The sequence below is a fragment of the Pieris brassicae genome, chromosome 1 (assembly GCF_905147105.1).
Source record: "Pieris brassicae chromosome 1, ilPieBrab1.1, whole genome shotgun sequence".
Lineage (NCBI taxonomy): Eukaryota > Metazoa > Arthropoda > Insecta > Lepidoptera > Pieridae > Pieris > Pieris brassicae.
Window position 1 is genome coordinate 8,885,409 of NC_059665.1, and position 27,608 is coordinate 8,913,016.

Below are 27,608 nucleotides of genomic sequence, written 5' to 3' on the forward strand. Positions count from 1 at the left end.
ACACTTTATATACAAACTGATTTCTGGCAACACTTGTGCCGTCACATCAGCGGAATTTATTGTTTGTTTAGTTACCTACATTCGTACTCAGAATCGTTCAATTAACCATCTGTAATAAATCTCTACGTTAACGAACGTTTTTAAATCTTACTCCTTGTCGTAAAATATAGTATGAACGGCAGGAAACTGTCATTATCAATTATAACTTGACTTGAACGCGAGCGCAGACCAAGTTTAAGTTTAATAATAATAGTTTATGATAATTTGTTTAAAAATAAGAAATTTACGAGGTGTGGAAGAAATTAAACATATTTTCTTAGGTTTTTGAAGTACATTTATTTGTTGTATCAACTACACACAAAGCTTCAATAATTAAAGGAAATAGAATCAAAACTAAAATAGTTTTCAATGTAAAGTAAACTAATGTGTAAAGTAATTAAAATGAATAAAGACTGCATTTCTCAGATGTGTACAAAATGTCTCGCTCTTCTGAGGACCAAGGCAAAACAAAGACAAACAAAATGTACATTTTTATAGAATTCTAGTTTTGCAATTTACGTTAGACAAAGATTGGAAATAATATCATGCCACGAACGAGCTGTGTGATCAGCTGTGATGATGGCAACAGAAATCAGAGTGGGGACAGAGTTAAAGAAAAAGTGACAGAGGAATACAAACCCGGAGAGGGGAATAAAGGCATCAAGGCACGTAATCAATATTATGCTTTAATTATTTCAAAATATAACGTCACGCTTGAGAATGTCTCGATGACGTTTTTTTTACAACATTGCAGCCCTCCCCTTTCTTTACGTCATTTGCAAATTGTCAGCAAATGACGTAAAGAAAGGGGAGGGCTGCAATGTTGTAAAAAAAACGTCATCGAGACATTCTCAAGCGTGACGTTATATTTTGAAATAATTAAAGCATAATATTGATTACGTGCCTTGATGCCTTTATTAGTGAAAAAATTTAGGGAGTTAAAAGTGTAATAATAAAGTTAGGGAGGAAAAATTTAAAAGTTAGGGATTAGTGAAATATACACTATTACATGCATGTATTTAACTCACCCTTAAGATATAAGCTGACGCGCTCTAGAATTTCAGATTATTATTTATTTTACTGATCTGATCCTTTATCCTTGTCGGGCGGCACATATATATGGGGCTTATATTTTGTGGAGGTACAAAGTATCTCCCTGTACATTAATCTACCATTCTTTAGTGAATCCCGAAATCCCCGCTTGGGCTCCACTAGGAGTGATTTTTTTTAAATAAATTGTTTAATTAATGAAAATTAAAGGATTTTGTCGAACGTTGCTTGCGAGCGTCAAGGATATAACCAAATTATTTTGTTTTACTCGATCTAATTCGATCGATTCGATCTTAAACCTTATATTATAGCGGTTATTCAATATTATTTTCTGATAAATGATTTATGATACCATAATTCACAAGCTATACGAAATAAATACGACTATAACTACGTCAAAAATTTAACTACAACCGGTCCAAGAACCAGTCACAAACATACTACGCTACATGCAATTTTATGCGAAGAAAAACTTTGTTGTTGGTTGTTAAGAAATTTATACAAAACCATAATATCAACAGTATTGTAAGTATTTATATATATAATATAAGGAGAGACTTTGAAACCTTGATTCATATTTATATAGCATCCAAGCTATATTTAGAAATTACACTAAATGTTACAATTATGGACTACGTTGATTGTAGTCCATAACCGTTCTACTAAAGATCTGTGTAGTAAAGAACCCCAGAAGATTAGTTATTAAAGGCACTAATTTGATAGTTATTTATTTATTAAAGTTTACCACACCATATATAGCACTTAAGCTACGGCATATTTTACAAATTGTCATACATCTAAAATGTATGTCAATTTAAGTAAACAAAAGAAATATTAAAATATATACAAAATAATATAAGCTTACAATAAAAATACCAGAAATTTTGGTTAAAGCAGAAATTTTTTTTTACAAAATAGCGAATTAGGTTCGGGATAGGCAACAATACTTTCTCTAAAACCGATCAGCCCACTACCGAATATATCCAGCTCGGATAAGCACTGTTCAATCCGTTAAAATTGCGAAGAATTCGAATTACAGATGCCTGTTTTGGTAAGATGAAAATTACAAAATGCATATATAGAAACAAGCACGGTGGTTAAAACTTAGCAGTAAAGTAAACAAAAATAATACTGAACAGTGAAATAACCAAATGGGCAGTTACGAGAGATCCTAAACCTAACCTAAACTAAAACTGCCCAACTATTTATCGAACTGCCATCATTTTTGGCGGCCAGTTATTTACTAGTCTGTTTACGAATTTTAGTACTAACATTGTAAGACTAAATAACTGGACAATTGCTTTTTTATTATTGTCTATGTTTTACTATCGCACAATTCGTTTCCGATATCCCAAGCTTGTGACAGTAGCTGTACTACTACTACTACGTTGGACTTGCATACAAAAACATCAGCATTAAACTCAAACTCAAATTAACTGTATATAGGTAAACAGGTACACTTATGGACGTCAACAGAAAATATCTTAAATTAATTCTTAATTTACACTTACTACCAGTTCGCAAGTCAAGGGCGTAGAGCCGGCAAGAAGAACTGGCAAGAAACTCTCCGCCACTCTTTTTATCGAAAAGTTTACAGTCATACAAATTGTATGAACTGGAACAAATTAATCCCAAAGATTAGGATTATCAAATAAAAAATTCAAAAAGTATGCTAGCTTTATTGGAAGTTACATAGTATGGGCTGATGTTAGGTCATAACATTGCTCATATACAACAAACATGACCGAAATATATATTCATAAATTTTAACCGTTTTAACGAACCTGCCTTTTTATCACAGCCGAACCACAGTGCGACAGAAAGGGATAAAAGAGTACTTTACTTACTCAATAAGTTTAATAATAATAGGTAAATGCTTTTAATATATACTGTACAAACATTACCTGTCCACATCGTATCCTTAAATTTCGTACTAACTGATGTGAGGCTGTGATAAAATTGTCGTGATTCATGTGCACTTTTTCTTTTTCATGTGTCCTTTTTTTAGTTTAGTTTTTTGGTCCTATTTAAGTTTTGTCTAAATAACTATATGTTTATGTTTATTATGTATTTTAGCACTCCTTGCTTTATTTATTTTTTCAAAGTGCTTGCCTGGAAGAGATCGCTCGAAAGCGATAAGACCACCAGAAAGGAGGGCTTCTTCTTTTTGAAGTGTTAATAAGTAAATGTATTTTTTTTAAATTTACGTTTATTAACAAAAACATAATTCAATCTTTGAATACGTGTGAAAAAATCCCACTTCTCATTGTATTGTCATTACGCAAACTCTGTACTTGACCTAAAGATCATTTCCAAAAAATCATAATTTACCAAACATATTAAGAAATATTTACGTCTAACTGTTTTGAAAGGTGTAATTGTCTACTATAATATAAAATTTTAGACTTAGATATTTAACTCAAAACGCCTTGCGACATCCCTGGTTTTTACGCTTAGAACATTCAACGTTTAATATTAAGCAACAACACTATTTTTAATCGTTACAGATATTTTATATTAAAATCGGTTAATAATAAACTACTAAAAATCGCTAAATCGAAGAATGTGATTATAAACTCTGATAAATATAAAGCAGTATATATGGTCGTAGTAAAAAACTCGCATACGCAGTAAGTACGTGATGATATATTATACAATTTTGGCTGCGCAAGCATTTCGTAAGTGCTACTGTTTGAGAAACACGTCTGTGAAACACTCTCACACACTCACCTTGGCTCATTTGCAAATTTTATTACGAATATTCAAAAGAAATACTTAAATAATATTTAAAACAAATTTCTATTATTTATGTACGTAACATATCGTATGCGAAGGAGTAGGTGATGTCCTGTGCCTGTCACACACGACTTTATAGTCGTAGGGTCTAAGGCAAGCCGATTCCCTCACAATCATTCCATCACCAATCAATGTTAAATGCGCACAAGTCCGTTGGTGGACAGCCGGGGATCGAACCTACGACCTCAGGGACGATAGTCGCGCTGAAGGCACTAGGCCAATGCCGCTTTGCTATATGCATAACCCAAGGTGAAACAAAAACATCGATCCTAAATCGTACAAAATCCTTCATCTAACCGCTCAAAGTTCGTTTACATTTAAATTTTGTTCTCTCGTTTGCCTTGAGTCACAAAATAACTACACAGCCGGAAGAACAATATATGCGATTGTGTGGTCAATTTTAAAATTGAATTTCGATATTCGGATACAGCGTTAGGCACCGAGTCATGACTCCTATTAGTTTTATTATTTAAATCTAAAAACAATAGTGTGATTTTTCTATATAAGAACTTTATTTAATATTAAAAGATTAAATCATGGGAAAACAAAAGACGAAACGCGACGTGAAGTCCAAATGTATTTAATGAAATATCTAGTCTAATGAAAGATGATGGATACTATTCTACTTACCGTGTAAACGATGTCAATCGTTTTGTCTTGCTTATTTATTTTACCGCAGCTTGGGTAACAAAAAATAGTTCTTCTAAAAGTTAACAGATTGCAAAAGAGAACTAACAAATATGAATTATTCAAAATACCTCCGATCCGAGACATTAAACGACTAAACAATAACAGCACTTAAAATGCCTGTGACTAAATAATCCCATTTGTCGTCAGTTCTATACATAAAAATACCCACAACTTATAAATAAATAACACGATTATGGTAACTGAATTAACATTTTAAAAAGAGCTTGAGTTTATTTTTATTGTAAGGGTCAACGCACAAGGAGGTTTAGTTGCTATATCCAAGGAGAGTGATAAAGTACTACAAGCATTAGGTTAATGTAATATTATGAAACGCAAACTATGACACAGATTAATATTACGAAAAAATTAGTTTCTTAATGGGCCTTTACACGAGCTACACTTTTAATGAAATATGTGGCACCAGCATTGCCGACTATATCCCGAAAATACAAAAACATTTTAATGAAGCACATGGCTGAAAATCTATATCTCGGCAATATTTCAGCAGCAGTTTCCGGCTCATTACTTTGCCTTTACACGGTCTACATGCATGACTTGACTAGTTACCTATAAACAAAAACAATACAAAAAAGGGACGCACTTAGGCCGTAACGCGTGACAGCAATAATTCAATTTTACAATTGCAAAGCGATCGTTCCGACTATACGGATGGGACAGTAAACATGCATCGGACATACAAAAAATATTTGGCAACATATCTCGGCCATATTAAAAATATTACCGAGTATTGCATAGTCTAGCCGTAAATGCTGGCTTGAAGCTATACATTTCCGTCAAAAAATTGTCCGTCTAGGAGGCCCATAAAAAAGCCAAACAGGATACATTTTTGTATCCCTATTTTTATTGGGAACTATATGATGTATTCGTAAGTTTTAAATTCTAACCTCCCTAAAACAATTCGATTTAGATTTTTTTAATAAATAAGTAATGTATGAAGTATTTTCAACTCGTTATTACACGCGACACGCATCAATGACACGACATTGATAATGTTTGTTTCTCAGATTACTAAACAACATGTAATATACTTCGATACTAAGATGTTTGTGAGAAATTCCAGTTCAACGCAAATAGGCATTGAATGTAAAGAAAAACAAAGTCAGAAATCTTATGATACCTTAGACCACGGCTTTGCTAATCTATTACGTACGCCTACGCAAGAGTAGGTCTTACCATAATTATGTAAGTATTTCTACGATAAAACATTAATCATTTATGTTACGCTTCTAGGACATAAATAATTATTTTACGGACCAAAATGGGAGTGCATTTTTATAACTCGATGTTTTAAATTCTTTACACCAATCACAATATGAAATTTTACTGGAATTGCGAATCAGTCCACTATTTATAAATTATACAAAAAAAAGATACCAAGGGCCAGAACCAGAACCAGTTTGTTGCACACATCTCCGTTAACAAAGATATTGCGCTTACTGAATGCTGCCTCCGACAATATCGACATATTTATATGTTCACAGAGGGAGTTCACAGCAGCGATATTGTGTATAATATGTATTTAATATAATTATTATTTTTTTCAATATTATCGTACTGGCTTAGTACTTACTTTTTGTGAATACACATTGTGAAACATTCTAATATTAAAAAGAGAACCGATAACAGTTACAATATTTATATGTAAATGCAGATGACGTTAACGCTTAGATGTCGGATATATACGTTAAATAATTTTATACTGAATATTGTTTCAAACCAGTTTTACCGAAGTTCTTCTAGAACATACAATAAAGTTAATTATAAATTGTTGAATTAATCAAATTTATTACTATAATAAATAAGAATCTGTCCCAATCTGCGTTTAGTTTTGATATCAAAATTTATAGTAATCGGGATTTAGGTGTAGCCGGAAATTTCAAGTAAAAATGAAGAAATTGTTGAATTAATGATATTGTTGTTAAGACACAGCTCGCTACTCTACTTAGGACAGCCAAAGAAACTCAGTTGGTTTTTTGCTACTAATTAAATAAATTAAAATAATAGCGTTTAAGAAATCAAATCTGTACGAAGTTATTTTAGTTAATTAACAAGGTGTAAGCATTTGTATGAGAATAACACAAGTCGAAGGATTTACGAGGCGTATGTTTTAGCGATGTTTTTGGACTATATTTATGTCTTGTTAAATCAAATCAAACTCAATAATTTTATTTTCACAGTTTACAGATTTTTCAACCCTGTCCTGCTTATCACACCAATACAGGTGAGTTTAATTTTTACGAATACATTTTTATAGGAACCTGTACAACAATTATTACACATAACGATTAAGTTTTAATTTCCTGCTTTCTTTATTAATAAAATTATAACAATTGAATGACTTTGACATTTGACTACGTCCCTGATGGCAAACCCCTTCAAAACCAATCATGTCGCCATTCTTTTTGTGATAATTTATGTGTAGAGAATGTCATGTAGTTATTTTCGAAACAAAGTCGGTCAGATAGATTATTACTGTTTAAATGTATCTTTGATTTAAGAAATATAACCTCATTTATCATATAAACTAAATTAAAGCTGTTATTTAAAAACTTAACTATGTATTTAAACTTAGGATTAGAATCCGCATTGAGATAGCGCCAAGTATGACTGCCATATGTCAAAAATGTATTAGAAGTCTACATACAGGAGCCATAGTTTACGCTAATGGTCTGTCTGAATCTCGTCCTAAGTCTCGACTGTGCATCAAGAGTTCACACAACGTTTTTAAAATTAATTCTTAACAATTCTATATGAACATGAAATTCTCTTTGTTTGAAGGCCTCTGTTTTGTCTGATTAATCACAGCACTGTCTGAACAAGTATTAGAAACTTAAAAGTTTACTAATTTTGGTCTTTTCTAAAGTGGTATAAAATGAAACCCTTAAAGTAAGCGAAAGCCTCACTTGTACCAATTATAAGATTTCTGAAAACGTATAACTTGTATTTTAAACTTATAATTTGTAATTTCTTTTATTGCCTCCAAACAATAGCGTGGAAACAAAGGGTCAAATGTGTATACAATTAGTAGAAAATGGATATCATTCTTTAAGGCAAAACGCTGCTGAAGAATAATTTCAACATTTTTACTAGGTACATATTTCGGGATAACTAGTATGCTCATAAGATATTTCTTTAAAAAAATATTATAATGCCATTATTCATTTTGAACGTTTAGACATTTCTATATATATCTTTACATTTTTCCAAAACCAGTTTTGAAGGACATTTGTTCTAAAATTAAAGTTTTCGAGCTCTACGATTATCTTAAACATTTGATGAATAATTTAGAAAATATATTCATTCTTCTTTACAGCGGATACCTGGAAGAGATAGCTACCCATAAAGGGTATATGTTTAAAAGTGCAAAATCTTTGGACCATGGCAGAACAATAGTTGAGCTAGATCTCAATTTGTTTGGTTAAAACCTGCGCATTAGTGTCATCAGATATAATCAATAATAAAAAGTAAAAATTATTCAAACAGAACGTGATATTATTACACTTCACAAATTCATCTACTTTAGTAGAAGTAGTGAAAAATAACAAACATTACAATTTTTTTTTCCAAAAAATAGGGAAGACCTAAATTACAAGTTATTATTGATTTTACTATTTTTTTTAAATATTACTATTTCGACGCATCCCGTAGCAGCATCAACTTTCCTAAGTATGTTTTAGCAATACATCAATCAAATTTATTACATGTATTTTTCTTAATTTTACATTCAATTCGAGGCATGTAATTTCATTACTGCGTTGTAAAGTTCACGAAAATATCGATTTATTTTATTCTAAATGTCACAAAGTACGTTTGCATTTATATTTAATTAAAAAAAATTAACACAATTATTTTTATGAAAAAACTTGTATTTGTTAGTTGGTAAAGAGTAAAGGTTCTTGATGTGCGCTTAAATTGAAATATTCGTTAATAGTTAAAAAAATATTTTTTTCTAAATGTCCACGTAGAAATGTTAAAATATATGTAGTGCCTATAAATTCATTGTCAAAACAATTTTAACTTAACTTAGACAAGTGGGTGTTAATATCTGTAATATGGCAATATTTGAAGGTCCATAACCATAATAGACGCATCATAATTCATAATTCACGAAACGATATTTATTGCTCATTAAAAAACCATATATTTCCACCGTAACCTTGCCACGTTATAAAAATGACTATACACTTACCTTTTTTATTTTAATCGTAGTCACAAAAACAATTCCATAAATTTTTTTCACAAACACTGGCGCGATGGATTTGAATTTCGATGCGCGCGCGCCGCACGCTCACGTAGCACTGAACTTGAGCAGCGTCTCAGCTCGCTCGCCTTCAGCTCAGTCACGCAAATCGATTCTCTATTTACATACGTTAGATTATACCTCCAAAGGTCATGACCATCGGGTAACCCGCTTATGGAAGAATTTTCCATATTCTCTTGTTTTGTAGTTTACACCTGCGACTTCGCGTGGATCCAATAAACATATCTTTCAAAATCACACGACATATGAAACTAGTTCTTTTTATTTTATTTATTACTTGTGTTGGCTAAGTTTATGTCAATAATTAATTAGATTTGGATCTTGATTTGAACTCAATTTGCTTGCGCGCCGCCGAATAATGGCGCCGTCTAACAATGCCGATTTTTATAACCTTTCCCACTTTTGATGTATTATTTTCGATAACGTTGTTGATAACGCAAATTGTACAATAAATCTACAAACAGTCTTCCTTCTTCTTCAGGTGCCACTTTATTTCAAAAGGTTGGCTGTTAACAACTTGAATTGCTGGGTATCTTGCGCTAGTCTTAACCTCATCGGATGTGATGCTGGTCCTCTCCTATACGCTTAGCAACCACGACATTTTCCTTCTACCAGCCCGTCTCTTGCCTTGAATATTGCTCATCGTATCGAATATGACGGTGATAAACAGTCTTTATTGCATCCATATTCGAGACCGTGTGAGAATTGCTCTAGGACGCAGTACGTCTGCTGGACAGACATGACATTTAAAATTGTTATATGTTTAAATTTGTATAGTAAAAGGCTATTTAAATTTTATATTTATGTTTATGTTATTGTATATTCATAGGATGGCAACGTAATGTCGCAAGGTCATGGGCATGCCCTGTTACCTTACGAAAAACTGAAAATAAAAACGAATTATTATGGAGTCAACTGTGAACGGAAAGGACTGGTCTTTGTCACAATTGGACATTATTTAGAAATGAATTTGATTTATAAAGAATTGTGAGATTAAGAGTATATACCTAGACTATAATTAATTTCATGGAGTCATGACTATTTCCTACATCGTCATCGATAGTGACATCCTTATTGATAAAAATTAATGAGTCTAACTGAACCGTATTAACTTAATTAAGTACTAATTTATTTTCTGATTAGCGTAATACAATTTCATATTAAGAGGCAACTGGAGAAGACTAGATAAAAAGACTGAATTAAATTTAAATAGTGAATAGAGTGCATTTGAGAATTTTTTTAATGTCTTCGGGCATAGGTCTATAAGGTTTTCATACAAAAGATACTTTTATTATAATTTTATGTATACCTAGGTAACAGAAAAGAAAATGAAGAACGGCATTGTCTCGTTACCCACGTATATAGGTCTTAGTATGTATGTTTTAAATCTGTTCGACATCCTGGTGAACAGCAAAGTTGTGTCCAGTTTGTTGCACTACTGTAAACTTCTTTTTTATTCTGATTATGTATACAATAAATATATAAATGCCTATACTTTGTTACTCGTGGTTCGCCTGAAGTATAAGGTTCGCCTATATTTGTAACTTAATTATATTATTTACATAACTGGACATTTAAAATGCTTTTTAGCGATCGTGGTCATGGTCTCTTCCTCTCTCTGCTTCTGCCGTTAGAGCTTAATAAATGGAATGTACTTTTTTGGACATACATATATTCGTTTTTAAACAATTTTTCCGATGTACGTCAAATAACTTATAATAACCTTCTTAGGAAATACCTAAATTAGTGTTAATTAGTTAGGCAAATGATAAAAAATAAAAACAGATGACCGGTCGTCCACAAATTAAATATTATTATAATTAAAATTCAGAAGATGACGCATTAATTTTTAATTTGCTTTTTTTATAATGATACTTAGGACAAATATATATTATATATGTTTATAACATTAATTGGAACTATCATATTATATATACGTGGGTGACACTGAAAATGTTTAGAACTGGCCAGGTAGAAACAATGCTAATGAAAACTTTTTTGAATTTCAATAATAAAACTCTTTGGTAACCTAATGTAGAATATAGCATTCATTTGTCATTTGGTTTAACGAGCTTAAACGTGGACGTAGAAATCTCAACGATGATCCGCGTTAGGGACGTCCTTTAACAGCGACTACTGAAGATAACATCAGTGCTGTGCGACGCATGATAGAGGAAGATTTAAATGCTGTATGTCAAATATAGCGTCACAGGTGATGAAAGCTGTATATATTACTACGAACCTGAAACCAAAAGACAATCAGCTCAGTTGGTGTTTCCTTCCGAGGGTCGGTCAACTAAGGTAAAGAAATGAAGAAGTCAAGGAAAAAAGAATGATTTCCTCATTCTTTGGTTGGGAAGGTCATTTCGCGACAGTTGTGCTAGAATATGGAAGGACAGTTACTGCAAACTGGTATGTCAATCGCTGTGTGCCTGTTGTCTTGGTAAAAATTCAACAGCAGCGCCCTCGAAGCAAGATCCTCCTTCACCACGACAATGCTTCAGCACACTCCGCAAAACCGACTGTTGAATATTTTTGACTATGGCAGGTGTCGAGATAATGAGACATCCGCCATACAGTCCTGACCTGGCACCCTGCGAATTTCACTTATTCCCAAGAATAAAAAATTTAATTCGAAGTATTCGCTTTACGGGCCCTGAAAATGCGGTGAAAGCGTAAGAAAATGCCATAGAAGAGACCCCTAAGGAAGAATGGACCCACTGCTTTTCTCAGTGGTTCCATCAAATCCGACGATGTGTAGAGAGGAACGGAGATTACTTCGAAAAACTATAAAAGTATTGGTAACTTTCTACATTTAGCCGTTTTTAATTTTCTAAACATTTTCAATGCTACCTATAATGCTATGTAGGTATAAGGGAGGAATCTACACATTGAATATAATGTTAAAGGGCATATACTTATATGGACACAACGACTAAGTAACCGCAAATATTTTATGTATATTTAAACAGCAAAAACAAACATATTAGTCACCAAAGGATGTGTTTAGCTTTTAGTGAGATAAAGATATGAAGTTTTTGTTAAATCTTTTATGAAATCAATAAATCACTTTGAAAAATATTTAAAATTATATGATGACAAACCACAGAAAATTAAATTTATAATTTAGGCTGCTAACATATGTAATAATTTGCATATTTAAAATTTGTAATTTTATTGTGAGACTAATAAAATGTAAGTACTGTTTAAGTGTTATTTAGAGTATCTATTTTTGTGTTTTAAAATTCTTAGCGCCATTAATATTTTCCTTTTTCTTCTTCGAAGCAATATATGATATAGTTGTATATATGTCTCAACCAACTAGCTTAATCAGCCGTTCAACTAACAGCCTAGCAGTTTAACTAAACGGCGCCGTTTAACTTGCGACCTGAAAGATGTTCAGCCAGTTGATCAAACAGCTAGGCAAATGACTTGGATCGATGATGTTTCATTACTTGCCTAGCCTATTGACTGTAAATTTAAATTTAAATCTACTTTCTGCCACTCTCAAACTCGAAACAAAACTCTTCAAACTGTCAATATGGCGTCGGCAAACCACAACTTTGATAGTGTTTTGACAATGGAAGAGTGTAGTACAAATAATAATGAGAATTTGTCTTAAGCAATTTAATTTTAAAAGAAATATATTTTATGTCATATGCTTCATCTTTTTTATTTCTGCCAATTAATGACTCTATCGTACGAATGGCCCAAGCATTAGCCAGCAATTATTAAATGTTGTAACAAACGCTACGGCTGAATATCTTTCAGGCCGTTCGTTAAGCAGCGCCGTTTAGTTAAAAGGCTAGGCTCTTAATTTAACGGCTAATTAAGCTTGTTAGCTGCGACATATACATACTTTTCTGGGAGCATGCCTTTGTCTGTGTGTATTTATTGCTTTGTTTGTTTCTAAAATAAAATGTGAGCCTCATTATAGATAAGTGTAATTATTCCATATTGTGAGATATTACTGACTCCGATACTGAATTCAGCGCAGCAGCATTCAGTCCCTGTAGCGCAACAGCCACAGCTAGCACCAGTACTCTGCACCTTCCAATAGCAAAAGCTATTGCGATCCTGACGCGTTTCTATGCAATTTAAATATAGTTTTTTCAATATCTGTAACTTAACATCGAAGGCAGAATCTTTTGGAACTTAGTTCTCTATGTAGATGCACTCAACTGACTTTTAGAAATGATATTTTTACAGTCCTTTTCTTCGAAATTACCGAATTAAGTGCGGTCTGGAGAACAATTTATGAATACATCTTACGAGATTTTCATTAATTCTTTCATATTTACTTTTACACAATGCTAATCTGTATGGAGTACCACAAAACCCCAATTACGCCGATTTCTGAACAGGTACTTCACCTCTTAATGAGATGTTTTGTAATGAAAATGTGTGATTTAATCGCCCTTATAATAATTAGAAAACTATATTTTTCATACTTTGAAGCAATCTTAATTATTTTTATATTTTTTTTATAGGACAAGGGGGCAAACGGGCAGGATGTTAAGTAATGTTATCAGATGTCTGCCGCCCATGGACATTCAATGCCAGAGGCCACACTAATATGCTGCCGGCCTTTTAAGAATTGGTACGCTCTTGCTTCGGAAATACATCAGCTGGTTCTACATAGTGGTGATGCACGGCCGAAACTGCCTTAAAAAGTTGTGGAACGGCGGACGTTCAGGTGACACAGGTGGAATTTCATATACTGCCTCGACGTCCGATGGTTGAACTCATATGCAGTCCGCATCTGCAACCGAACAACTCACCCGAACCCTTTTTGAGTTAAATGCGGTAGAAGATGCAGAGTGACACCACATCTCTCCACAACGCTAAAGGATCGTTTGACTATTCGAACCAGTCTTTGTGGAATACAGTCAAGTGGATGGCGCTGGTAGTTTGGAGCTCTCTCCCAGAGATGAGAAAATTAATCCATGTGGGGCCGATTTGCGCTTCAGACAGTTACAAGTCAACACCAAGTATTATGAATGTTGGCTGTGGCTTTAAGAAGGCTGTTTTTTAGCAGTGTGTTTAGCTCAAACTTGTGTCTTCTTAGGGTTAAATTGGCCTAGATTTAGTTGACCCAAGCCAGAAAGCTGAAGAACCATTCGCATCATTCCGGGGAGCCTATAGACTGGCCCAATTAAATAAAAAGTTGATAAATAACCACGTTTAATTCGAGTAAACGTGTTTTTTAAAGAATTCAGAACCTTATACGGTACAACAAAAACACGAAGGGTGTAGCAGTTTGAGTATAAAATTACATAATATTTATAGTAAGCCTTGGTTAATAAAACTATTCGTTTTAAGTGTAAAACCCAAGTTTTTAATATTCACCTTGAAAGTCATTTTAAAACTTACGCTTGAAGCGTAATTTGTTACAACAGAAAATGATTCATAAATATATTTCTTCATATCATGAAGGCTGCTGAGCGGTTTTTACATCCTATTATATGTAATAGGTCTATTGAAATACTTATTTAACAAACTATATTCCAAAGTACTCTATCTATGCAATATATATAAAAAATAAGATGGTCATTGCCTTCATCTTCGGGACAATAAATCTAATCGGCTACGAAAATTTATAAAATAATATTGTGGATAATAATCAGAGTGCGTCCCATCAGAGATGATCAGGATCGTATGCAGATATAATGATAACGAGATCTCAAAATAGACCTTAAATTATTTATTTTTAAGACATTGAAACATTCCAATCGTAGGTGGGCTTACATTTCATCAGCGTTCTTCAACTACCCTCGGTAAAAAGTTAACTTGCCATAACGGCCATTTACAATAAATAGATACATTATAAGTGGCCTCGTTAAATCAACTTTCGTTCAAGATCTTCAAGGAGTCTCGTGGGTAAATTACGTGCAATTATTTCCCTGTCTTTGTTACAATTACGCGATACAACAACGCAAATCCTAACACACAAACAAACCAATTAAAAACTTCGATCCAAGGAAAACAATCAAGTCAAAGAATGTTTAAAATACTTGGTTTGACAGCGCTGTTTTTTCGGCATATCAATGAAATTATTCTATACTCAACCACCCTGTTACCGTAGAAAACAAGGCCTAGAATCTGAAAATGTTTAGAAAAATATTTATTTTCAAAGTAATACAATATATGTAAAAGATGTAAAGTAACTATTGTATTAGTGACGAGTTCAATGCAAAAGTTCATGCGTCATGACTTAACTAATTATGACCTTGTATGAATATAAAAAAGCTTAAAGTAAAAATAGTAAGCTAGAGTCGTTTCTCAACATTGTAAAAAAAATTATTAATAAATACAATTTAATTTCGGACATCACGCGGTTGTCCTATATGATTTTAAAATATGGTTAGAACTAGTACTTTTATGTACAATTAGTGTGGTCAACACATTACTTCCAATTTAGGTTTATTAATAATTTTTAACAATTAATAAATCTCTGCATTTCATCAAAGATTATAGCTTAAATGTCTCTGCCATACGATAATCGAACGATATCTATTCACCTGACATCTATTGGTCATGTACTAAATTATAATAAGTTTTAAGATTCGAGTTGTGTTAACAAGCAGAAAACAGTACTAAAATACTTTTACAGAAGTAACACACGTCGTCAACAGATGGCAGTTATACGGAAATGTAATACACCGATAATATTATGAATTTATCAAAGATATGTAAGACAGAAACTTTATCGAAGAAGTTATATCACATTTATCTAGTATTTTATTGATGAATTTGCACTCTGCAAACGTAAAATAAAAAAATGATATAATATATTACTACTTACGTACTTGTTTTTTGTTTATTATTTATGAATTTTCCATTAGCTAAGAATTATCCAGCACGTTAGGCGATGCGTAAATGGTAATACAACGTCCTGACTAAAGGTAAAGGATGTTTACTAACAATTTGCATGAAGAATAATAAGAAGGTAGCAATATAATTATCTGTATAAATGAAAAATTTAAGATAAAGGGAAACTAAAAACGAAATTGGGTTTGCTATAAAAACATTATGTAGCCCCAAGAATGAAAGATAGATATGTAAAATTCTAGCGACAATATACTAGCGTAATGCATACTGCACAACATAATGACTTTAATTCGTTTAAATTCCTTTAAAAACATTATTTCACCCAAATTATAAAGTACCTACGTACGGAAGTGGCGCAGACCTACTTATTAATGTCAAGTACCTTGCACGGCCGGCTCGCATCTTGCGAAAAATTATTATATAATTCTTACAGAAACACTCTATTCGGGTTTTGATGGCTTCGATGTTTTTATCTCGTTTTGTTATACTTTAATCATGTATGTATGTAATTTACAGATCAAAAAGCGAATTCTTCTTATTATTTATTGCCAGGTATGGATATTTTTTAACTATGGGTATTAGATATACTAATATCTAAATACAATTGTAAATATAAAAAATTAAATATAATTAAATAATTTGTTAAATCTATTGAAATACTCAAAGTTCGAGTTAACCGTGAAATCTACACAGAAAGATAGACTTAAAATGTTTAGACAGTCTAAATAAACTATAAATTAGTACTAAATATATAAATTACACATTTGGGTAAATAAAAGAACATATTTTTAACATTATTTTAGATAGATAATAAATCAGATCAGGAGTCCTTTACACACCATTAAGGACCTATTATAGAGTCGATTTATAATACGATAAAAGTATATTATTTAAACGCCTTGCGTGAGTAAATATTTACTAGTGTCATCAAATGTCAATTTACAAAAAATAAAACCTTTTAAAATATTAAGTACACGCAAAAATAAGCTAACAATACAAATATTAAAATCAGGCTATTGTGGGAAAAAATATTTTGCAATAAGTTCTCATCACATGTATGTCACAACTTCATATTAACAATAGTCATGACTATTGGTTTAAATATTTTTAATGATTAAAGCAGTAGATTCTTGTTATATTCGCAAACCGAAATAATAATATGCCTGAAGACATTGTGTGAAGAGACCAGACTTAAAACTCATCACATAAAGCTATTACTGACCTATAAAGAAACATTATTGCTGGGTTTCATCGTAAATATTTAATTGCAGAAATCCTATTGAGAGTTTACGGCTATAATAATAATTTAGGTTTTTTTTACAATAATTGTAGGAAAATGCTGAAAAATAAATATTAAATATTCTCGGATATCAATAATGAATATCTTAAGTAATTATTATAATGTGTTTTTTTTTCCGAATGGTTTCTCTCAAGGTTGTTAGGTCTGCTTATGAGAGAGAGCCTGCGTTTGACCGCAAGCGGCAGTTTCAAATCAGATGTCGTGTTGTCGTGTCGTGTTCAGAATGAAAATCTGACGCACGCATTTCATTGTTACCGTTGATATTAAAATTCTTTCATAAAAAAAGTGTAATTAGTGATTTAATTTATATTTTAGTGCTGTTCCCAAGGACGTGATTTTTTTGTCGGGTAAGTTATTGTAGTTTCAATTAGTTTCTTTATATACATAGTACATGTAAATGTGAAAGTATTTCGACTATTTCACATTTGAAAAGATCGAAATTTGGAATAAAATTACCTCACCAGTACCTAATCTCTAGTGAAAAAATTTGACTTAGTACACACATTGAATACGTATGTACTGAAATATATTGAAATTATGTAGATAAAATATATATTAAAATGTTACGAAAATGAGAGGTTAACTTTCATAATTATTGCAAGTTTCACAAAAACACTGGTTGACGTATGAATCACGAATTCAGAAAGTAGAGCCAAAATGAGAAAATTATCGTTCGTTACACTCTCGTAAACTCTTGACTGTTTATTATATGTCTGTTATATTTGCTTCTCATCTCGGATATTTAAAAAAAGGTCTGTTAACAACAAGCCGAACTCCGCAAACAGTTTTTATATAAACTAAAATGAATAGATATAAATATGAAAAAGTATATTTATGAATATACTGGTTTTATTTGAAACTATCAGCACAAAATAAACTTTAAGTTTGTCTGACAAAGTTATTGCTCACTGTTTTACAAAGTTTAAGTTTGTCGTACAACAATTGTATGGAAAATCTATTGTTTACTCCTGCTCGAAACAGAGACTAGGTGGTTTATAAAAATATTATTCAAAGTCTACTGTTTATTATGATACATGAATTATTATTCATGTCATATGCCATTCACAAAAACTTAAATATAAGCTGGCATAGATATTATATATTGAAATGTATCTCTCTGTTTAGGTGAAATATATGTAGTCCCAGTCCGGAGTGAAATTTTTTTTTTCACTTTTTGAGTTTATTAATTACAAACATACAATTTTGTCCCCGTTATAATTAGTGTTAATTATTAAGAAAACACTTTTTAACAGATTGAAGCTATGTATTATTATTATAAACTTATAATTATTGAGTTTAAAATTTTTTTCATGATAATATTAATTTAATAGTTTATAATAATAATACATAGCTTCAATCCGTTTAAAAAGTGTTTTCTTAATGTGTAAAAGCTATGTTAACAAAAGACAATACTAGTGTTAATTACTTATATTTCACATTTAATAAAAAACAAATTGTAGATATTTGTGCAATTCGTTAAAGAAAATGTTGGCTTTACTATTTATTTTTACATATATTTCTTCCTGTTATATTTAATTATCCAACGAATTATCTCGACTCTTTAAAAACAATTAAACAAAGTTAATGATTATATATTAGTATAACTAAATCTATCAAATAAGCGTTTCTCAGTGACTTTTAAAGCTCAGATAGGAATCCTGTATAAGTCTATGTGTTATTGCGTTATCAATGAGAATAAACCAAGGATCCTTTCGACACCTTTGCAAGACTCAATGATAATCGAGTACTCGTTTTGAATATATATCAGCGTGTTAAGGTCCGAATAGGAGACAAGGTCAATTTCTTTACAAGTTGGTTTATTGACCTATGAAACGTTGATAGAATTTAATTGATAGAAAGAATTTAACTAAAATTACAAACAAGCTAAACAATAGATAAATATAACAGCCCAAGCGGAGATTTCGGGATTGACTACAGCGTGGCAGATTAATATACAGATACTTTGTACCTTGTTAAGTACATCTACCAAATATTTGTCCCAAATATATGGCCCGTAAGATAAAGGACCAAATTATTTAAAAAAAATTAAACATCAGAAATGCTCGAACGCGTCAGATTAAAATAGAGTGAGTTAATTACATGCTAAAAGTATATATAAGTTTAATCTGACAATTTGTAAAGTGACGTAAACATAGGTGAGGGCTGCAAAGTTGTAAATAAGACCGACATCTCTACATTCTCGAGTGGGCTGATTTTTTTATTTGAAGGAAATAATTCAAGGTACGAAATAAAAAATATTTTACAATAAATACAAGTTCTACTTGAACAAGTTCACTTTTGCAATTTCCTGGGCTTATCAATCAATTAAGTTCAACAAAAAAATACTTTTTTTAAATTACGTCAAAAGAGCGATATTATAATAACAGCCGCGAGTTTACGTCACATCCAAATCGTTAGATTATGAGATTGATTTTTAGGTTCACTTAACATCCCCTTAGAAAATCTTACCCGCTCGATTTTTTCTTCTTCTCATTTTCAACCCTTACGTACGACCACCCCATCATGCAAACAATCAGATTAACGTACGTACATTATTAAAACTTCGTAGGACATGAATGCTAATCTGACACGCTCGAGTATGTCCATTTTTTTACATCTTTGAAAATCTTTAGCCGCTCCCCTCACCGATGAAACAGTATACATTAAGTAACATTTTTTTCTTATTATTATTTAAGCTTCACAACTCAATAGGTTTATATGACGCTCGAGTCTCCTACTAATACAGTTGAATTATGAAAATAATGTAATAAATCGCGTTTTATGAAATATTTAAATCTATGAATAGGTTTTAATAAAAATCGCGTAAACCAAAGACATTGGCACAAACACAATAGCAATTGATTTCTAGGTTACAACAATTATTTATGCGCGGAATAAGTATTAAAAAGAGTCGTGTTTGCGGTGTTTCAAAGATATGTAAATGTCTAAAACCTGACCAGGTTATGAATGAAGTGTAAAGACTTCAAAAATACAATGTTTACATGTAATATCATGAATAAAATATAGGTATATCCCATTTGTTTAAGCATAAAACTGCACGCTTTCATATCTCCACATTAAACCGGCACAGGACGAGACTCCCTTGTGTCAAAACAATTTTTTTTTACAAATTATCTTTCCTGTAATCTCCCAAGTCACACAGTGTCCTGCGGTCATAATGGTCAAAGCCATGTACTCACTTTTAGATAACACATACAAGTATTAATGAAACAATCTTGTTAATGGTTATAATCGAATGAGAAGCCGTCGGTATCATTGTTGTTTATGAAGAAAGTTTGTCACATAAATTATAAACAATTTTGAGTTGAATATTACGGGATTATTTAAAGAATGATTGATATTAACTAGGAAATAAAGATTATAAATGTGCAAAAAGTGTTATAGTGACGTTTATTTTATAATTATGTTATCAGTTTCTTAATTTTCCTTAATTAAAATGTATGATACAAAAATAAAGTAAATTTATGAAACTACGAATGACGTCTCATTTTAATTTCACTACGTATATCACCAATTCACATTTCAAGTTCGGTTCTTAGTTTTAACTGGTGAAAGGATGACCGAACTGTATCCGTGTTACATTAAAAACTGTAATAAATTCAACGTCCTAAATGAGTCTTGGGAACTGTCAAAACTCTTAGGATTTTATTCAATATCATTCTTATTCTTAAACATTCTGATAAACGATCTACTCGAGGTAGGTCCGAATATCCATTGTTGCTCACACTTTAAAATCAATTTTTCTTTCGTTTTTATAATTAAATTTTGTTTATCTAATATTCTTTTCTGTGTGATATACTTAATGAATCAGTGTGTAAAGCATTAATAAATAATGTATCAGAGACAAGAGACACTCCCATCTGTCAAATGATTATCGAGTTCCGCTCGTTGTAACCGCTCGCACTGACAATTGTCTAAAAAGCAACCGAAGCTTTTTAAAACTAAAGTAATATCTATATCCATTCTTTAAGTATCAGAATTATCATTTATTTCTATAATTTCATGTAATTAGCATTCGTCTCGAGTTATATATTTTTTGACATTGACATATTTAAAACAGAAGTTGAAAGTTAAATAAACATGTTTACAACATAAGACCTTGGAGGCAAATAATGAAAAATTAAAAAAAAAATCTTAAGCTTACAAGCTCGTATAACATTACAGTCTTGAATAAAAAAGTATTTTTTTTAAATTTAATATATGTGTCATCATTTATGAGAATAAAATGCTGAAGTTTATAGAAATTTTGTACTAAATCCGATATTCGATTAAAAACAAACATTAAAATTCTCATCATGGCTACATACATGAAGTAGAAAAATTCACTGTTTTCATTATTTTTAAATTTATTTATCGCTTATCGCAACCGGCAATAAAATTTATAAATACTTACACTACGAATATTAAGCTACATATATGTTATATAAGTATGAGATACTAAGGAATAAGAAAAAGTATTTTTTACATTATACATAGTGATTTTTTTATTGTGGCGTTTGATAAAAATTTTATGAATAAATTATCTATTTATCAATTTATGAAGCAGTATTTTTGAAGTTATACTTCTTTTAGCGCGTAAGGGAAACATGATGAGAGTAAATTTTTACGATACGCGCGCACAATTCGTCAATTTCTTTAATAATTCTTTAATAATTCTTTAATATTTAAATAAACTTTATTTAACTAGATAATACGTTATAATTATTTCAATGTATTAAATACCTTTTTACTATTGTTAGTGTCGTTTTTTTTACAAACGTAGAATAAGGCGAAAGATAAATAAAAGATTTTTATATTGTTACGCCAAAGAAGTAACTTCTAACGCGTGTACACACATGTTTATTTATCATGACATATCTCTAGAATAATAGTGAGCCCATAAAAATGACGTAATTATAACATACATATATATGGAAAACAATATCGAAGCCTCGTGAAGTGATTGTATTATTAATATGTATTTTGTTCAAGGAGGAATGCATTGATTAATTAATGCAACGCGTCAAATCGAAAAATCCCTTACCAATTATTGTTTTGGTGTAAACTACAAGATGAAAGCGAAGGTCCTGTTTTCGAAGATGAATATTTGCTTCGAATCTGATAAAGTTCATTGACTTCTCAAGAAACTAGATGCTGGATATGCAATCCTAAAGCTATGAAGTATTTACGATGACGCTTCAAAGAACGAAAACTGTATAACCTTCATTAGACACAAATTTTCTAAAGCTTTATTGATTATTCATTCTGGTGAATGCTTCTAAAATATGTTAATTAATTTTGGTTGTAAGGAATTTAAATAGATCCAATGAAGGACTTTATATGTAATTCTGATTGCAAAACGTCAAGGTCGACTTTCCGAAGGCTGTTTTTAAGTTTCTCGTGATCGCGACTAGTACGTGGCAATGTTTACGTTTAATACCTATAGGAATAAAAAGAATTGCTGTCTGTCTTTACCTTATAATAACTTTATGCAGTAACTATCAATTTATCCGAGAAGCGGCTTTTGTATGAGCCTTTATGTACTAAAAATGTAAGTTTTGTACTTCTGTGTACCGTCTGGTTATAAACACAATGATTTTATTTTTATCAGTGACATGAGAGGAGGAAAAGGCACGTGTGGATTTTAGTGTAATTTATATTTTGTAGTATAATATTAGTAATAATTCAATGGACTATCAAGTACTTAATATTGTAAATATGTTATGATAAAATTGTTGTCGAGACAGATATTTTTTTAAATGTCAAGTCCTCCAGTTGGCTTGTTTATTAATTCAAGTTAAATTCGTATGAGATGCTTAGAATAAATGAAGTTACATTATTCAATTAATAGAATTTGTTAATTTTTAATAATATATTAAGTTTTAAAATGAGTTTTAGTTTCAAATCATAGTTCCTTGCTATACCAGAATTTTCGCAGGGTCTTATATCACCCTTGATGTTAACTGACATAATCTTCAATTCGCAGTAGGAAATTATATGAGATTACAAAAAGTTGCATTAGGAGTTACATTATAATATAACATTAATTCTAGCAAATGGCTTTTCCGCGTACAAACATCCTTCCGCTTGGGTAACAATGTTATTAACGACATACAATAAAAGGAGTAAAAATATTTTTTAATATTATAGACTCACAACCACTCTTAAGAATGAGAGATTACCCTTTCTCTATTTTGGTATCCGAGGTGGAAAAGAGACTAGGTGAGCAATACCAACTAAAACAACCTCGAGTAGTACCTACAATGACGCGTTACAGAGACTGAGGGGTCGCTCTCATATTCCATTGCATCCTCAACAGCATGTAACGCTCAAAACCTCCAGTGCAGTATACACTACATAGGAGGTAGGAGTCGGGCATTGGGCATATTATATTCACCTATTACTTCGCGTCTTCTAACCCTAGAATTAATCCTAAAGCGCTTATGAGAGTTCACCTATCCAGCTCTGTAAGTGACACATTAATTATCAAAAATTATTCAATGGCGCAAAACCTTCTGTGGGCTTTAGTTCCATCGGTTTCTTTGGACATTTATAGCAAAGTTGGTGATCAGCTTTCTGTGATAGTTATTTGTCGTATAAAACACGCTGATTTTCTCACAATGTTTCTTTACTGTATGAGCAAGTTTTGAGCGCATATAAAGGAAAACCGGTGTACAGCCAGACTTAAAGGTCCAGACCCAGAGGTCCTCGTAGATGAAAACCGTAGGGTACTTAATATGAGTAATTTTTAATAAAACTTGTATGAAATAATAAAACCGAAAGGTTTTGAAATTGTATTTATAAGCATTGTTTTATAATACATACATACATACTTTATAAAGCAACCTTAAACATGAGACATGAGAAAACATTTGTTAACACTGAAAAACGTTAAATGCTTCTTAGTACAAACTCGTAAAGTCACGACTATGAGCTTAACAATTATTATTAGCTATCCAAACAATTGAAGGTTCGTTAGAAGTATTTATTACTTACCTAATAAATAATAATCATTGGTAATAAATGTGAATTTGATGTCAAGGGTTTTGTGCGTTTAAACAGACAAATTTGCCGTTATAAATATCATATAAGAGTGATAAGTATATAGATTGTACACCGAGACGTAAGAGGTTTTGAAAAGTTTTTTTTATTAATTTCCGCAGTGCAGAGTGCTTTGCGAGTTACGAGTAACAAAATTAAGGTATTTCAATTTTATTTTAGTTTTCTCGATACTATCTACAAATATACGTATTATAATTGGTATACCAACAAATATACCTATTACAATTGGTATAAATTGTATCCGTACACCAAGAAGATTTTGTGGCCTTTATTGTTAACATTATCGTGGTGAGTAGAGAAAGTTAATTTCCTGTCAAGAAAAGGTCATGTACAATGTACGGTTTTTTTGCATAATTTCGTTATTCAGCTTATAGCTGTATTGTTCTTTTCCGGTTACGGGAAAATGTCACAAGAGTACATTTTTTGACATTGACACTTATACTAATTCTTCCTACAGTTTCAGACTGTCGGTAAACTTGACTTTTATGTAAATGCTTGTGTCGTCTGCATACATTAAGTAGCGAAAGTAATTTTTTCACCAATATCGTCAAGGAAGGATATACATACATAATATAGAAGAGGGCCAAGAAGACTCCCTTGTGAAACGCCAGATGGAGCCTTTATAAAATCAGACTGATAACCACTGAGAGAAACCACTTGACAACGATTTGTGAAGTACGATTCTCCCCAAGAGGATTGAAAAAGTAGGAAGGATGTCTAGTTTACGAATCAGTATTGCCTGGTCAACTCTTCATTCACGGCTTTAAGTAAATCTTCTATGAAAAAGTCAGCTTTGCTGTATTAGTTATAAGACCATGTTGTCCAATGGCATGCACAGTATTCTAAATATATCTGAGAGCGCAACTTTCTCTAACGCATTAGTTAAAACGTTCAGTATTGAGATTGGTAATTAGTTTTCAATACTATTTCTAGGTCCTCTTGTTGACTTGTAGGAAATGATACCTGTCTTGATAGATTTACTGAAGAGGATACAAATGGGAGTAATTAAATTATCAGCAAAGCGTTTTAGGATGGTATGTATGTCATGTCTACCCGGGCCTTCATTTATATTAAAAGAATGTAAAAATTTGCATTCGTATTGAGGGGCAAGATAAAGAATCATTATCTTTGTTGAACGTCTTTTTTGAATAATTTTTAATTCTTACTTAAGCAATAAACACGTGTCTAATCATGTCTAAAAGTATTGCATTTATGAGGTCAGTTAAACGCTATATGTTGACTGTGATTTTTCCCCTTGCCCTATCATTAGTAGTATCATTGTGAATAATCAAATATTAATTATCTAACTTAATTATTCCGCCTTATAAATCATGAAACATTTTTCATACTAATAGACGTATTTTACGATTCCATTTACATGTCCGTTTATTATGCTGATAGAGTTGGAATCAGTTTAATGTAGTCGCCTCTGTACAAAGATTATGGTGAAATAGTAAAATGTTAATATGTTTTCTACAAAAACAACTTATGATTATAAAAAATTAAAATTCTTATTCATCGCATACATGTTTTATGGTTTAAGCTGGAAATTGGAACGCCCAGTAACTGACATAATGTTCCCAAGCCACTCAATAGATCTGTTTAATCTCACAATAGATTGTAAAACAGTTAAATTACTATTGCATCGATGCATTGCCTACTATACAGTAGGGCTGGCAGCATAGACATTAAGATGTTTGACTTACCAAAAATTTACCTTAATTTAAGCGTAAACTTATTCAAGCCTCTTGCTATACATTTCAAACTTTTCAAAAGAGTGTAAAAATCAATTTTATTAAAATAATAATTTATATAAGGTGTACGTTGTGGTGCTTAGCGTACAAATGTTAATAAAGAATTCGTTGATTAGAATCACAGCTGTGCACATTTTTTTTATTATATGTGTGCAGTCGCGGTCCATATTATAATTCGTATCTCAAGTTATAATCTTGTCTTAAGACAACGACGACGGTATCAAATATGCCAAACTCAAATTGAAAAAATGCTTGGACAGCTCTTGGAACTAGATTTAAGTTTAACCGTCAAGAATTTGGGATTAATACTTGCATATACGTTGAAGTATATGCAAGTATTTATCCCAAATTGTATGCAAATCCCAAGTATGCATTTATGCAATGGTTTTATTTAGTTTTGTGTGAGAGAAAGTGACAACCCTACATAGAATGCCAATTGTCTCTCGCTCTGACCCAGATTTATAAACTAACGTGACGAAAAATTGTTGTTTAAATAAAATAATAGGAATTAAAACGTTAAATATTTGTGTTCTGTAATTTGATAGCTAACAAACGTTATGGCTGATAAAATTACACTTTAAAATGTTCTAAGTTTTAGCCTAGCGTTACCTTAGTCTTGTTATAATGATAAATAAATGATGCGTTATTTTAATTGTATATATATATAAAAATTGTATATATATATATCTTATTATTTAGACAATTATTAGAAGAAGCATCAGAATATCAATATAATCAGCATATTGGTAGAGAAGTTTCTTCACAACTTTAATGTATAAATATTATTATTGTTACCGATGTGAATATTACTCTTGATATTTTAACTGTGGTTTGATAACCCTGTATGCTGTGAACGAAGACACCGTTAGTTTGTGAATTGAGGTCAACGTCCTACGTTTTATAATCCAGGTAATTCCTTGGATCACTTGTATAAAACAAAAATCTCTATTCACGTATACCAGATACTATACCTACGATCTTAATCACCAAAAATATTTTTCTATCTATGAATAACGACCCTAAAAGTAGCTTATACGTCGTAGAAAGATGAAAATTCGTATGATATATCTTCATCAAACATCTTCTTCAGCTTTAAATAATAAAAAGAAAATATAATACATATCTGCGATAATTTTCATCTACATAAAAACATTATTGTTACGCACCGACTATTAACAATGATACATCTAAAAAATAAACAAAGAAAAAACAATGAAAGTTGAAGAAATAACATCGAGTCGCTACTGCCCATCGGGCCTTGGCCTGTTCGAACAAGAACCTCCAACCAAAATGAATAACAAACACAAATATATATTAAATTGTCAGCCATAAACCCGCAGCTCGTCTCTTAACAATACCGACCGGCCGTCGATTTCAGTTTTGCTATCATTCATTTCGTTATATTACTTTAAACTTTTATTAATATAATCGTAGTAGTAAGGTTTACAATAGACAATTTTATATTATATAATTCAAAACCCGGCTGTGTATTTCTATGTGCAATGATCACTCGTATTGTGAAGGTGTTCGTAAACATGGATTCCTCAAACCAACCTCTTCAACAAGTGACAGACAACCACGTCCGGTTTAACACAAGAAAGATATATTGTCTAGTATTTACAAATAATAGTTTGCCTTTACCTAATATTTACACTGATGGACCTACAAAACAAAGGTTAAAACAGAACAAAGTCGTCTGGTTAATATACAGGAACAGATATGATTTCCGCGCTACTGGATGGCATTAGCAAGTTCTAGATTTTATACATTTGTTGGAGCTTTGCCGTTAATTCATTGGCCCTAA

At 31.5% G+C, this 27,608-nt stretch overlaps 2 protein-coding genes and 1 long non-coding RNA gene across 3 annotated transcripts in view; 2 read left to right on the forward strand and 1 right to left on the reverse strand.

Moving 5' to 3' along the window:
* Positions 1-8,917, reverse strand: part of LOC123708350 (ABC transporter G family member 20) — a 45,606-nt gene extending 36,689 nt beyond the window's left edge. Inside the window, exon 1 of the mRNA XM_045659029.1 lies at positions 8,786-8,917. The gene's annotated coding sequence lies outside the window, so the exon portion shown is untranslated. The remainder of the gene's footprint in view (positions 1-8,785) is intronic.
* On the forward strand, positions 1,551-7,629 carry LOC123708360. Its single transcript, XR_006753596.1, has 3 exons — positions 1,551-1,614; positions 6,774-6,817; positions 7,587-7,629. It is a non-coding gene; the product is annotated as an uncharacterized LOC123708360 (long non-coding RNA).
* An 8,275-nt stretch (positions 8,918-17,192) lies between the features above and the next one.
* Positions 17,193-27,608, forward strand: part of LOC123712579 (ABC transporter G family member 20-like) — a 38,121-nt gene continuing 27,705 nt past the window's right edge. Inside the window, exon 1 of the mRNA XM_045665752.1 lies at positions 17,193-17,335. The gene's annotated coding sequence lies outside the window, so the exon portion shown is untranslated. The remainder of the gene's footprint in view (positions 17,336-27,608) is intronic.